Below are 11,488 nucleotides of genomic sequence, written 5' to 3'. Positions count from 1 at the left end.
ACGATGATGGAGATCATGATGATGGAGATCATGGTGTCAAGCCGGTGACAAGATGATCATGGAGCCCCGAAGATGAAGATCAATGGAGCTATATGATATTGGCCATATCATGTCACAACTATATTATTGCATGTGATGTTTATTATGTTTATACATCTTGTTTACTTAGGACGACGGTAGTAAATAAGATGATCCCTTACAAAAAATTTCAAGAAGTGTTCTTCCCTAACTGTGGACCGTTGCTACAGTTCGTCGCTTCTAAGCACCACGTGATGATCGGGTGTGATGGATTCTTACGTTCACATACAACGGGTGTAAGACAGTTTTACACAGCGAAAACACTTAGGGTTAACTTGACGAGCCTAGCATGTGCAGACATGGCCTCGGAACACGGAGACCGAAAGGTCGAACACGAATCGTATGGAAGATACGATCAACATGAGAATGTTCACCGACGATGACTAGTCCGTCTCACGTGATGATCGGACACGGGCTAGTCGACTCGGATCGTGTAACACTTAGATGACTAGAGGGATGTCTAATCTAAGTGGGAGTTCATAATTTGATTAGAACTTTATTATCATGAACTTAGTCTAAAACCTTTGCAAATATGTCTTGTAGATCAATGGCCAACGCTAATGTCAACATAAACTTCAACGCGTTCCTAGAGAAAACCAAGCTGAAAGATGATGGCAGCAACTATACGGAGTGGGTCCGGAACCTGAGGATCATCCTCATAGCTGCCAGGAAACAATATGTCCTAGAAGGACCGCTAGGTGACGCTCCCGTCCCAGAGAACCAAGACATTATGAATGCTTGGCAGTCTCGTGCTGATGATTACTCCCTCGTTCAGTGCGGCATGCTTTACAGCTTAGAACCGGGGCTCCAAAAGCGTTTTGAGCACCACGGAGCATATGAGATGTTCGAAGAGCTGAAACTAGTTTTTCAAGCTCATGCCCGGGTCGAGAGATATGATGTCTCCGACAAGTTCTACAGTTGTAAGATGGAGGAAAACAGTTCTGTCAGTGAGCACATCCTGAAGATGTCTGGGTTGCACAACCGTATGACCCAGCTGAACATTAACCTCCCAGATGAGGCGGTCATTGACAGAATCCTCCAGTCGCTCCCACCAAGCTACAAGAGCTTTGTGATGAACTACAACATGCAGGGGATGGAAAAGACCATTCCTGAAGTGTTCTCGATGCTGAAGTCAGCAGAGGCTGAAATCAAGAAAGAACATCAAGTGTTGATGGTCAATAAGACCACTAAGTTCAAGAAGGGCAAGGGTAAGAAGAACTTCAAGAAGGACGGCAAGGAGGTTGCCGCGCCTGGTAAGCCAGTTACCGGGAAGAAGTCAAAGAATGGACCTAAGCCTAAGACTGAGTGCTTTTATTGCAAGGGGAAGGGTCACTGGAAGCGGAACTGCCCCAAATACTTAGCGGATAAGAAGGCCGGCAACACCAAAGGTATATTTGATATACATGTGATTGATGTGTACCTTACCAGTACTCGTAGTAACTCCTGGGTATTTGATACCGGTGCCGTTGCTCATATTTGTAACTCACAGCAGGAGCTGCGGAATAAACGGAGACTGGCGAAGGACGAGGTGACGATGCACGTCGGGAATGGTTCCAGAGTCGATGTGATCGTCGTTGGCACGCTGCCTCTACATTTACCTACGGGATTAGTTTTGAACCTTAATAATTGTTATTTAGTGCCAAGTTTGAGCATGAACATTGTATCTGGATCTTGTTTAATACGAGATGGCTACTCATTTAAGTCTGAGAATAATGGTTGTTCGATTTATATGAGAGATATGTTTTATGGTCATGCTCCGATGGTCAATGGTTTATTCTTAATGAATCTCGAGCGTAATATTACACATGTTCATAGTGTAGATGCCAAAAGATTTAAAGTTGATAACGATAGTCCCACATACTTGTGGCACTGCCGCCTTGGTCACATTGGTATTAAGCGCATGAAGAAGCTCCATGCCGATGGACTTTTAGAGTCTCTTGATTATGAATCGTTTGACACGCGCGAACCATGCCTCTTGGGCAAAATGACCAAGACTCCGTTCTCCGGAACAATGGAGCGAGCAACCAACTTGTTGGAAATCATACATACCGATGTGTGCGGTCCAATGAGCGTTGAGGCTCGCGGAGGATATCGTTATGTTCTCACTCTCACTGATGACTTGAGTAGATATGGGTATGTCTACTTAATGAAACACAAGTCTGAGACCTTTGAAAAGTTCAAAGAATTTCATAATGAGGTAGAGAATCAACGTGACCGAAAGATAAAATTCTTACAATCAGATCGTGGAGGAGAATACTTAAGTCACGAATTTGGTACACACTTAAGGAAATGTGGAATCGTTTCACAACTCACGCCGCCTGGAACACCTCAGCGAAACGGTGTGTCCGAACATCGTAATCGCACTCTATTGGATATGGTGCGGTCTATGATGTCTCTTACCGATTTACCGCTATCATTTTGGGGATACGCTCTAGAGACAGCTACATTCACTTTAAATAGGGCACCGTCTAAATCCGTTGAGACGACACCGTATGAATTATGGTTTGGAAAGAAACCTAAGCTGTCGTTTCTAAAAGTTTGGGGATGCGATACTTATGTCAAGAAACTTCAACCTGAAAAGCTCGAACCCAAGTCGGAAAAATGCGTATTCATAGGATACCCTAAGGAAACTGTCGGGTATACCTTCTACTTAAGATCCGAAGGCAAGATCTTTGTTGCCAAGAACGGATGCATTCTGGAAAAAGAGTTTCTCTCGAAAGAAGTAAGTGGGAGGAAAGTAGAACTCGATGAAGTACTACCTCTTGAGCGGGAAAGTGGCGCAACGCAGGAAACCGTTCCTGTGATGCCCACACCAACTGAAGAGGAAAACAATGATGATGATCAAGGTACTTCAGATCAAGTTACTACTGAACTTCGTAGGTCCACAAGGACACGTTCCGCACCAAAGTGGTACGGCAACCCTGTCCTGGAAATCATGTTGTTAGACAACAATGAACCTTCGAACTATGAAGAAGCGATGGCGGGCCCGGACTCCAACAAATGGCTTGAAGCCATGAAATCCGAGATAGAATCCATGTATGAAAACAAAGTATGGACTTTGACAGACTTGCCCGATGATCGGCGAGCGATAGAAAACAAATGGATTTTTAAGAAGAAGACGGACGCGGATGGTAATGTTACCATCTATAAGGCTCGACTTGTCGCTAAGGGTTATCGACAAGTTCAAGGGATTGACTACGACGAGACTTTCTCTCCCGTAGCGAAGCTAAAGTCCGTCCGAATCATGTTAGCAATTGCCGCATACTATGATTATGAGATATGGCAGATGGACGTCAAAACAGCATTCCTTAACGGGCATCTTAAGGAAGAACTGTATATGATGCAGCTGGAAGGTTTTGTCGATCCTCGGAGCGCTAACAAAGTATGCAAGCTCCAACGATCCATTTATGGACTGGTGCAAGCATCTCGGAGTTGGAACATTCGCTTTGATGAGATGATCAAAGCGTTTGGGTTTATGCAGACTTATGGAGAAGCCCGCGTTTACAAGAAAGTGAGTGGGAGCTCTGTAGCATTTCTCATATTATATGTAGATGACATACTCTTGATGGGAAATAATATAGAATTTCTGGACAGCATTAAGGCCTACTTGAATAAGTGTTTTTCAATGAAGGACCTTGGAGAAGCTGCTTATATATTAGGCATCAAGATCTATAGAGATAGATCGAGACGCCTCATAGGTCTTTCACAAAGCACATACCTTGATAAGATTTTGAAGAGGTTCAAAATGGATCAGTCCAAGAAGGGGTTCTTGCCTATATTACAAGGTGTAAGACTGAGCTCGGCTCAGTCACCGACCACGGCAAAAGATAAAGAAGAGATGAGTGTCATCCCCTATGCTTCAGCCATAGGATCTATTATGTATGCCATGCTGTGTACCAGACCCGATGTAAACCTTGCCGTAAGTTTGGTAGCAAGATACCAAAGTAATCCCGGCAAGGAACACTGGACAGCGGTCAAGAATATGCTGAAGTACCTAAAAAGGACGAAGGACATGTTTCTCGTTTATGGAGGAGACGAAGAGCTCGTCGTAAAGGGTTACGTCGACGCTAGCTTCGACTCAGATCTGGATGACTCTAAGTCACAAACCGGATACGTGTATATGTTGAATGGTGGAGCAGTAAGCTGGTGCAGCTGCAAGCAGAGCATCATGGCAGGATCTACGTGTGAAGCGGAGTACATGGCAGCCTCGGAGGCAGCACATGAAGCGATTTGGGTGAAGGAGTTCATCACCGACCTAGGAGTCATACCCAATGCGTTGGGGCTGATCAAACTCTTCTGTGACAACACTGGAGCTATTGCCCTCGCCAAGGAGCCCAGGTTTCACAAGAAGACCAGGCACATCAAGCGTCGTTTCAACTCCATCCGTGGAAATGTTCAAGATGGAGACATAGAGATTTGCAAAGTGCACACGGATCTGAATGTCGCAGATCCGCTGACTAAACCTCTCTCGCGTGCAAAACATGATCAACACCAGAACTCTATGGGTGTTCGATTCATCACAATGTAACTAGATTGGTGACTCTAGTGCAAGTGGGAGACTGTTGGAAATATGCCCTAGAGGCAATAATAAAAGTATTATTATATTTCAATGTTCATGATAAATGTCTTTTATTCATGCTATAACTGTATTATTCGGAAATCGTAATACACGTGTGAATACTTAGACCACAATATGTCCCTGGTGAGCCTCTAGTTGACTAGCTCGTTGTGATCAACAGATAGTCATGGTTTCCTGACTATGGACATTGGATGTCGTTGATAACGGGATCACATCATTAGGAGAATGATGTGATGGACAAGACCCAATCCTAAGCATAGCATAAAAGATCGTGTAGTTCGTTTTGCTAGAGCTTTGCCTATGTCAAGTATCTCTTCCTTCGACCATGAGATCGTGTAACTCCCGGATACCGTAAGAGTGCCTTGGGTGTATCAAACGTCACAACGTAACTGGGTGACTATAAAGGTGCATTACAGGTATCTCCGAAAGTATCTGTTGGGTTGACACGGATCGAGACTGGGATTTGTCACTCCGTATGACGGAGAGGTATCTCTGGGCCCACTCGGTAATGCATCATCATAATGAGCTCAATGTGACCAAGGTGTTGGACACGGGATCATGCATTACGGTACGAGTAAAGTGACTTGCCGGTAACGAGACTGAACAAGGTATTGGGATACCGACGATCGAGTCTCGGGCAAGTAACGTATCGATTGACAAAGGGAATTGTATACAGGGTTTGATCGAATCCTCGACATGGTGGTTCATCCGATGACAACATCGAGGAGCATGTGGGAGCCATCATGGGTATCCAGATCCCGCTGTTGGTTATTGACCTGAGAGCGTCTCGGTCATGTCTGCATGTCTCCCGAACCCGTAGGGTCTACACACTTAAGGTTCGGTAACGCTAGGGTTATTAGGAAGACTAGTATGTGACTACCGAATGTTATTCGGAGTCCCGGATGGAATCCCGGACGTCACGAGGAGCTCCGGAAGGGTCCGGAGGTAAAGATTTATATATGGGAAGTTGTCAAACGGACACCGGGAAGTTTCGGGGTCATACCGGTAGAGTACCGGGGCCACCGGAAGGGTTCCGGGGGTCCACCGGGAGGGGCCACCCCTCCCGGGGGGCCACATGGGCTGCGTGAGGCAGGGAGCCAGCCCCTGGTGGGCTGGCCGCACCCCCTCCCTTGGGCCCATGCGCCTAGGGTTGAGGGGGGAACCCTAGAGGGGGCGCCCCCCTTGACTTGGGGGGCAAGCCACCCTCTCCCCTCTCCCCTAGGCCGCCGCACCCCCCCCTAGATGGGTTCTAGGGGGCCGGCCCCCTTCTCCCTTCCCCCTATAAATAGAGGGGTGAGGGGAGGGCAGCCGCACCACCCTCCAAGGCGCAGCCCTCCCCTCCCCAACACCTCTCCTCCTCCATTGTGTGCTTGGCGAAGCCCTGTCGGAGTACTGCCTCTCCACCATCACCACGCCGTCGTGCTGCCGGTGGAGTTGTCTTCCTCAACCTCTCCTTCCCCCTTGCTGGATCAAGAAGGAGGAGACGTCTCCCGTCCCGTACGTGTGTTGAATGCGGAGGTGTTGTCCGTTCAGCACTTGGTCATCGGTGATTCGAATCACGTCGAGTACGACTCCATCATCACCTTGCAAGCTTCCGCACGCGATCTACAAGTGGTATGTAGATGCAAACTCTCTCCCTTGACTTGTTGCTTAGATGAACTCATAGATGGATCTTGGTGAAACCGTAGGAAAAATTTTAATTTTCTGCAACGTTCCCCAACAGAAGGCTAGCAAAAGACTGGGAAGCGACCAACTAGAGAGCGACAATAGCCATGTACATGCATTAAAATTAATAAACATTGGATGCAAGCATGAGTAGGATATAATCCACCATGAACATAAATATCCTGAAGGCTATGTTGATTTGTTTCAACTACATGCGTGAACATGTGCCAAGTCAAGTCACTTAAATCATTCAAAGGAGGATACCACCCCATCATACCACATCATAACCATCTCAATAGCATGTTGGCACACGAGGTAAATCATTATAACTCATAGCTAATCAAGCATGGCACAAGCAACTATGATCTCTAATTGTCATTGCAAACATGTTTATTCATAATAAGCTGAATCAAGAACGAGGGACTCATCATATTTACAAAAACAAAAGAGCCCGAGTTCATACCGGCTTTTCTCATCTCAGTCAGTCCATCATATATCATCATAATTGCCTTTCACTTGCACGACCGAAGAGTGTGAATAATAATAAGAGTGCACGTGCATTGGACTAAGCTGGAATCTGCGAGCATTCAATAAAAAGGAGAAGACAAGGCAATATGGGCTCTGGGTTAATTCAACAATAATGCATATAAGAGCCACTTCAACCATTTAATTCTAGTCTTCTCCTACTGACCCCCAAAGAAAAGAAAAGAAATAAAACTATTTACACGGGAAAGCTCCCAACAAGCAAAGGAAGAACGGGAAATATTTTTGGGTTTTCTTTTTAATTATTACTACTATAGCAGAAAAATAAACTACTACTAATTTTTTGGTTTTTCTTAAGGTTTAACAAACACATAAGAAGAAAGCAGGAAAAAGAAAATAAACTAGCATGGATTTTACAGTGAAAGAGTATGAGCAACAACATCTAGCAATGAGTGTGTGTGAACATAAATGTAATGTCGGTGAGAAATAAGTACTCCCCCAAGCTTAGGCTTTTGGCCTAAGTTGGTCTATTGCCAGGGATAGCCTGGCGGATACCCATATGTGTAGCTGGGGTTGTACTGCGATGAAGAATAGTTGGGATCATACTGATGTGCAGCGGTTATCGCCTGCTGAGCTGCAGTGTCGAGTCGAGCTGCCTCCGCTCTCCTCTCGTACTCTTCTGCCTCCTCTCTGGTAATAACATATCTTCTTTTTGTCTGTGAATCAAAGAAGGCAGGAGCAGGGAGAGTAATACGGAAAACGCGTCGTTTATCAAAAATTAAACGATATAAGAGAGGTGATTCAGGCCTCTCGGCAAACTGATGCGAAGCCATAAAGTCATAATCTAAATATGCAGGAGGCAACTCCGTATCACCCTCACAAATGTCTATCTCAAGAAAATGAGCTAAGCGGGTTGCATAAATTCCTCCAAAGAAATCTCCATTATGTCTATTATGATGCAACCTACGAGCTACAATGGCTCCCATATGATAAGATTGGTCTCCTAACACAGCACTCCTAAGAATGCTAAGATCAGGGACACACATGTGACATGCTTCATCCTTAGCATTTATGCATCTACTGATGAAGAGAGCAAAATAATGTATAGCAGGAAAGTGAATGCTGCCTATGATAGCCTGCATTATATCTCTAGATCCCGCCACCGTTATACTAGCAAGAAAGTTTCTAAATTCAGATTTAGCGGGATCCCTAACACTACCCCATGATGGAAGTTTGCAAGCAGAAGTGAAATCCTCTAATTCCATGGTATAAGATTTGTCATAGAGATCAAACATGACTGAAGGAGAGTTACGCGAAGATGAATACTCAAACCTCCTCACAATGAACTTGTGAGATCATGATACCGGGGGCATTTGTTAGCCTCAAAATCCTCAAGACCGGAATTGCGCAAATATGCTTTGAATTCTTCTTTAATTCCCGCACGGTCCATAAAATTTTCCGACGGCCATTCGCAAGGCCGTACTGGAGCGTCTCTTGGTGGATCCTCGTCAGCATCGCGCATAGCAATCCTGGGTCCTTGCTTCTTAGAGGAACCACCTTGGAACATTTTCCTAAGCATATTGTTTTTCTCTGAAAAATTCTGAAATTTTTAGTAACTTCAAACAAAAGTGAACCAACTTCAATAAAACTGATAGCAACTACTACTACAAGTGCCTAGAGCCTAAATCAAGCATTAGAACTACTTGGAACCATATAAATTTGACATGCAAGCTCAAGAACATGGTCACCTATGCAGCACAAATTTGCAAAGAATAAAGCACTAGAACAAAAACTAATTGGACCAATGGAGGAGTCACATACCAAGGAACAATCTCCCCAAGCAGTTTTGCGAGAGGTGCTTTGAGCAAGGAGATCGAAAATCACAACAAAAGTGGCTGGAACTCGTGCTTGAGTTCGTTTTTCGGGTTTGTGTGAGACAGAGGAAGAAGATGGGTGCTGGGATAAGTGGAGGAGGGCCACCGTGGGCCCATGAGGCAGGGGGCGCGCCCTAGAGGGGGGGGGGCGCCCACCACCCTCGTGGCCAAGTGGCAGCTCCTCCCGCGGTAATTTTTGCACAGTAAATCCTCAAATATTCCCGAAAAAATCATATTAAATTGGCATGTAATTCTGAGAACTTTTCTTTTGGGGATATTTTTGTTGGGGAACGTAGTAATTTCAAAAAAATTCCTACGCACACGCAAGATCATGGTGATGCATAGCAACGAGAGGGGAGAGTGTGATCTACGTACCCTTGTAGACCGACAGCGGAAGCGTTAGCACAACGCGGTTGATGTAGTCGTACGTCTTCACGGCCCGACCGATCAAGCACCGAAACTATGGCACCTCCGAGTTTTAGCACACGTTCAGCTCAATGACGATCCCCGGGCTCCGATCCAGCAAAGTGTCGGGGTAGAGTTCCGTCAGCACGACGGCGTGGTGACGATCTTGATGTACTACCGTCGCAGGTCTTCGCCTAAGCACCGCTACAATATTATCGAGGATTATGGTGGAAGGGGGCACCGCACACGGCTAAGAATATGATCACGAGGATCAACTTGTGTGTATAGGGGTGCCCCCTGCCCCCGTATATAAAGGAGCAAGGGGAGGAGGTCGGCCGGCCCCTATTGGCGCGCCAGGAGGAGTCCTCTCTTGGGGAACGTAGTAATTTCAAAAAAAATCCTACGCACACGCAAGATCATGGTGATGCATAGCAACGAGAGGGGGAGAGTGTGATCTACGTACCCTTGTAGATCGACAACGGAAGCATTTGGTTGATGTAGTCGTACGTCTCCACGGCCCGACCGATCAAGCACCGAAACTACGACACCTCCGAGTTCTAGCATACGTTCAGCTCGATGACGATCCCCGGACTCCGATCCAGCAAAGTGTCGGGGAAGAGTTCCGTCAGCACGACGGCGTGGTGACGATCTTGATGTACTACCGTCGCAGGGCTTCGCCTAAGCACCGCTACAATATTATCGAGGACTATGGTGGAAGGGGCACCGCACACGGCTAAGAATATGATCACGTGGATCAACTTGTGTCTATGGGGTGCCTCTTGCCTCTGTATATAAAGGATCCAAGGGGGGGTGCGGCCGGCCCTAGTAGGAGGCGCGCAGGAGTCCTACTCCTACCGGGAGTAGGACTCCCCTCCCTTTCCTTGTCCAATTAGGAGAGGGGGGGAAGGGAGAGAGGAGAGGGGGGCGCCGCCCCTCCCTCCTTGTCCAATTCAGACTAGAGGGAGAGGGGGCGCGCGGCCTGCCCTGGCAGCCCCTCCTCTTCTCCACTCTAAGCCCATGAGGCCCATTAACCCCCCGGGGGTAACCCCCCGGTGCTCCGGTTTTATCCGAAACTTCCCCGGAACACTTCCGGTGTCCGGATATAGTCGTCCAATATATCAATCTTTATGTCTCGACCATTTCGAGACTCCTCGTCATGTCCGTGATCAAATCCGGGACTCCGAACTAACTTCGGTACATCAAAACTCATAAACTCATAATATAACTGTCATCGAAACCTTAAGCGTGCGGACCCTACGGGTTCGAGAACAATGTAGACATGACCGAGACACATCTCCGGTCAATAACCAATAGCAGAACCTAGATGCTCATATTGGCTCCTACATATTCTACGAAGATCTTTATCGGTCAGACCGCATAACAACATACGTTGTTCCCTTTGTCATCGGTATGTTACTTGCCCGAGATTCGATCGTCGGTATCTCAATACCTAGTTCAATCTCGTTTCTGGCAAGTCTCTTTACTCGTTCCATAATATATCGTCTCGCAACTAACTCATTAGTTGCAATGCTTGCAAGGCTTATGTGATGTGCATAACGAGAGGGCCCAGAGATACCTCACCGACAATCGGAGTGACAAATCCTAATCTCGAAATACGCCAACCCAACATGTACCTTTGGAGACACCTGTAGAGTACCTTTATAATCACCCATTTACGTTGTGACGTTTGGTAGCACACAAAGTGTTCCTCCGGCAAACGGGAGTTGCATAATCTCATAGTCATAGGAACATGTATAAGTCATCAAGAAAGCAATAGCAACATACTAAACGATCGGGTGCTAAGCTAATGGAATGGGTCATGTCAATCAGATCATTCACCTAATGATGTGATCCCATTAATCAAATAACAACTCTTTGTTCATGGTTAGGAAACATAACCATCTTTGATTAACGAGCTAGTCAAGTAGAGGCATACTAGTGACACTTTGTTTGTCTATGTATTCACACATGTATTATGTTTCCGATTAATACAATTCTAGCATGAATAATAAACATTTATCATGATATAAGGAAATATATAATAACTTTATTATTGCCTCTAGGGCATATTTCCTTCATCCTCCTCCTAGTAGGAGTAGGACTCCTACTAGGAGGGGGAAGGAAGTGGGGAGGGAGAAGGAAAGGGGGGCGCCCCCCCCCCTCTCCTAGTCCAATTCGGACCAGGGGGGAGGAGGCGCGCGGCCCACCCTGGCTGCCCCTCTCTCTCTCCACTAAGGCCCATATGTCCCATTACTTCTCCCGGTAGGGTTCCGGTAACCCTCTGGCTCTCCGGTTTTCTCCGAAATCACCCGGAACACTTCCGGTGTCCGAATATAGCCGTCTAATATATCAATCTTTATTTCTCGACCATTTCGAGACTCCTCGTTATGTCCGTGATCACATC

Source organism: Triticum aestivum, chromosome 7A (genome assembly GCF_018294505.1).
Source record: "Triticum aestivum cultivar Chinese Spring chromosome 7A, IWGSC CS RefSeq v2.1, whole genome shotgun sequence".
Lineage (NCBI taxonomy): Eukaryota > Viridiplantae > Streptophyta > Magnoliopsida > Poales > Poaceae > Triticum > Triticum aestivum.
The sequence above is the reverse complement of the archived record's forward strand: the minus strand, read 5'-3'. Positions refer to the sequence as shown.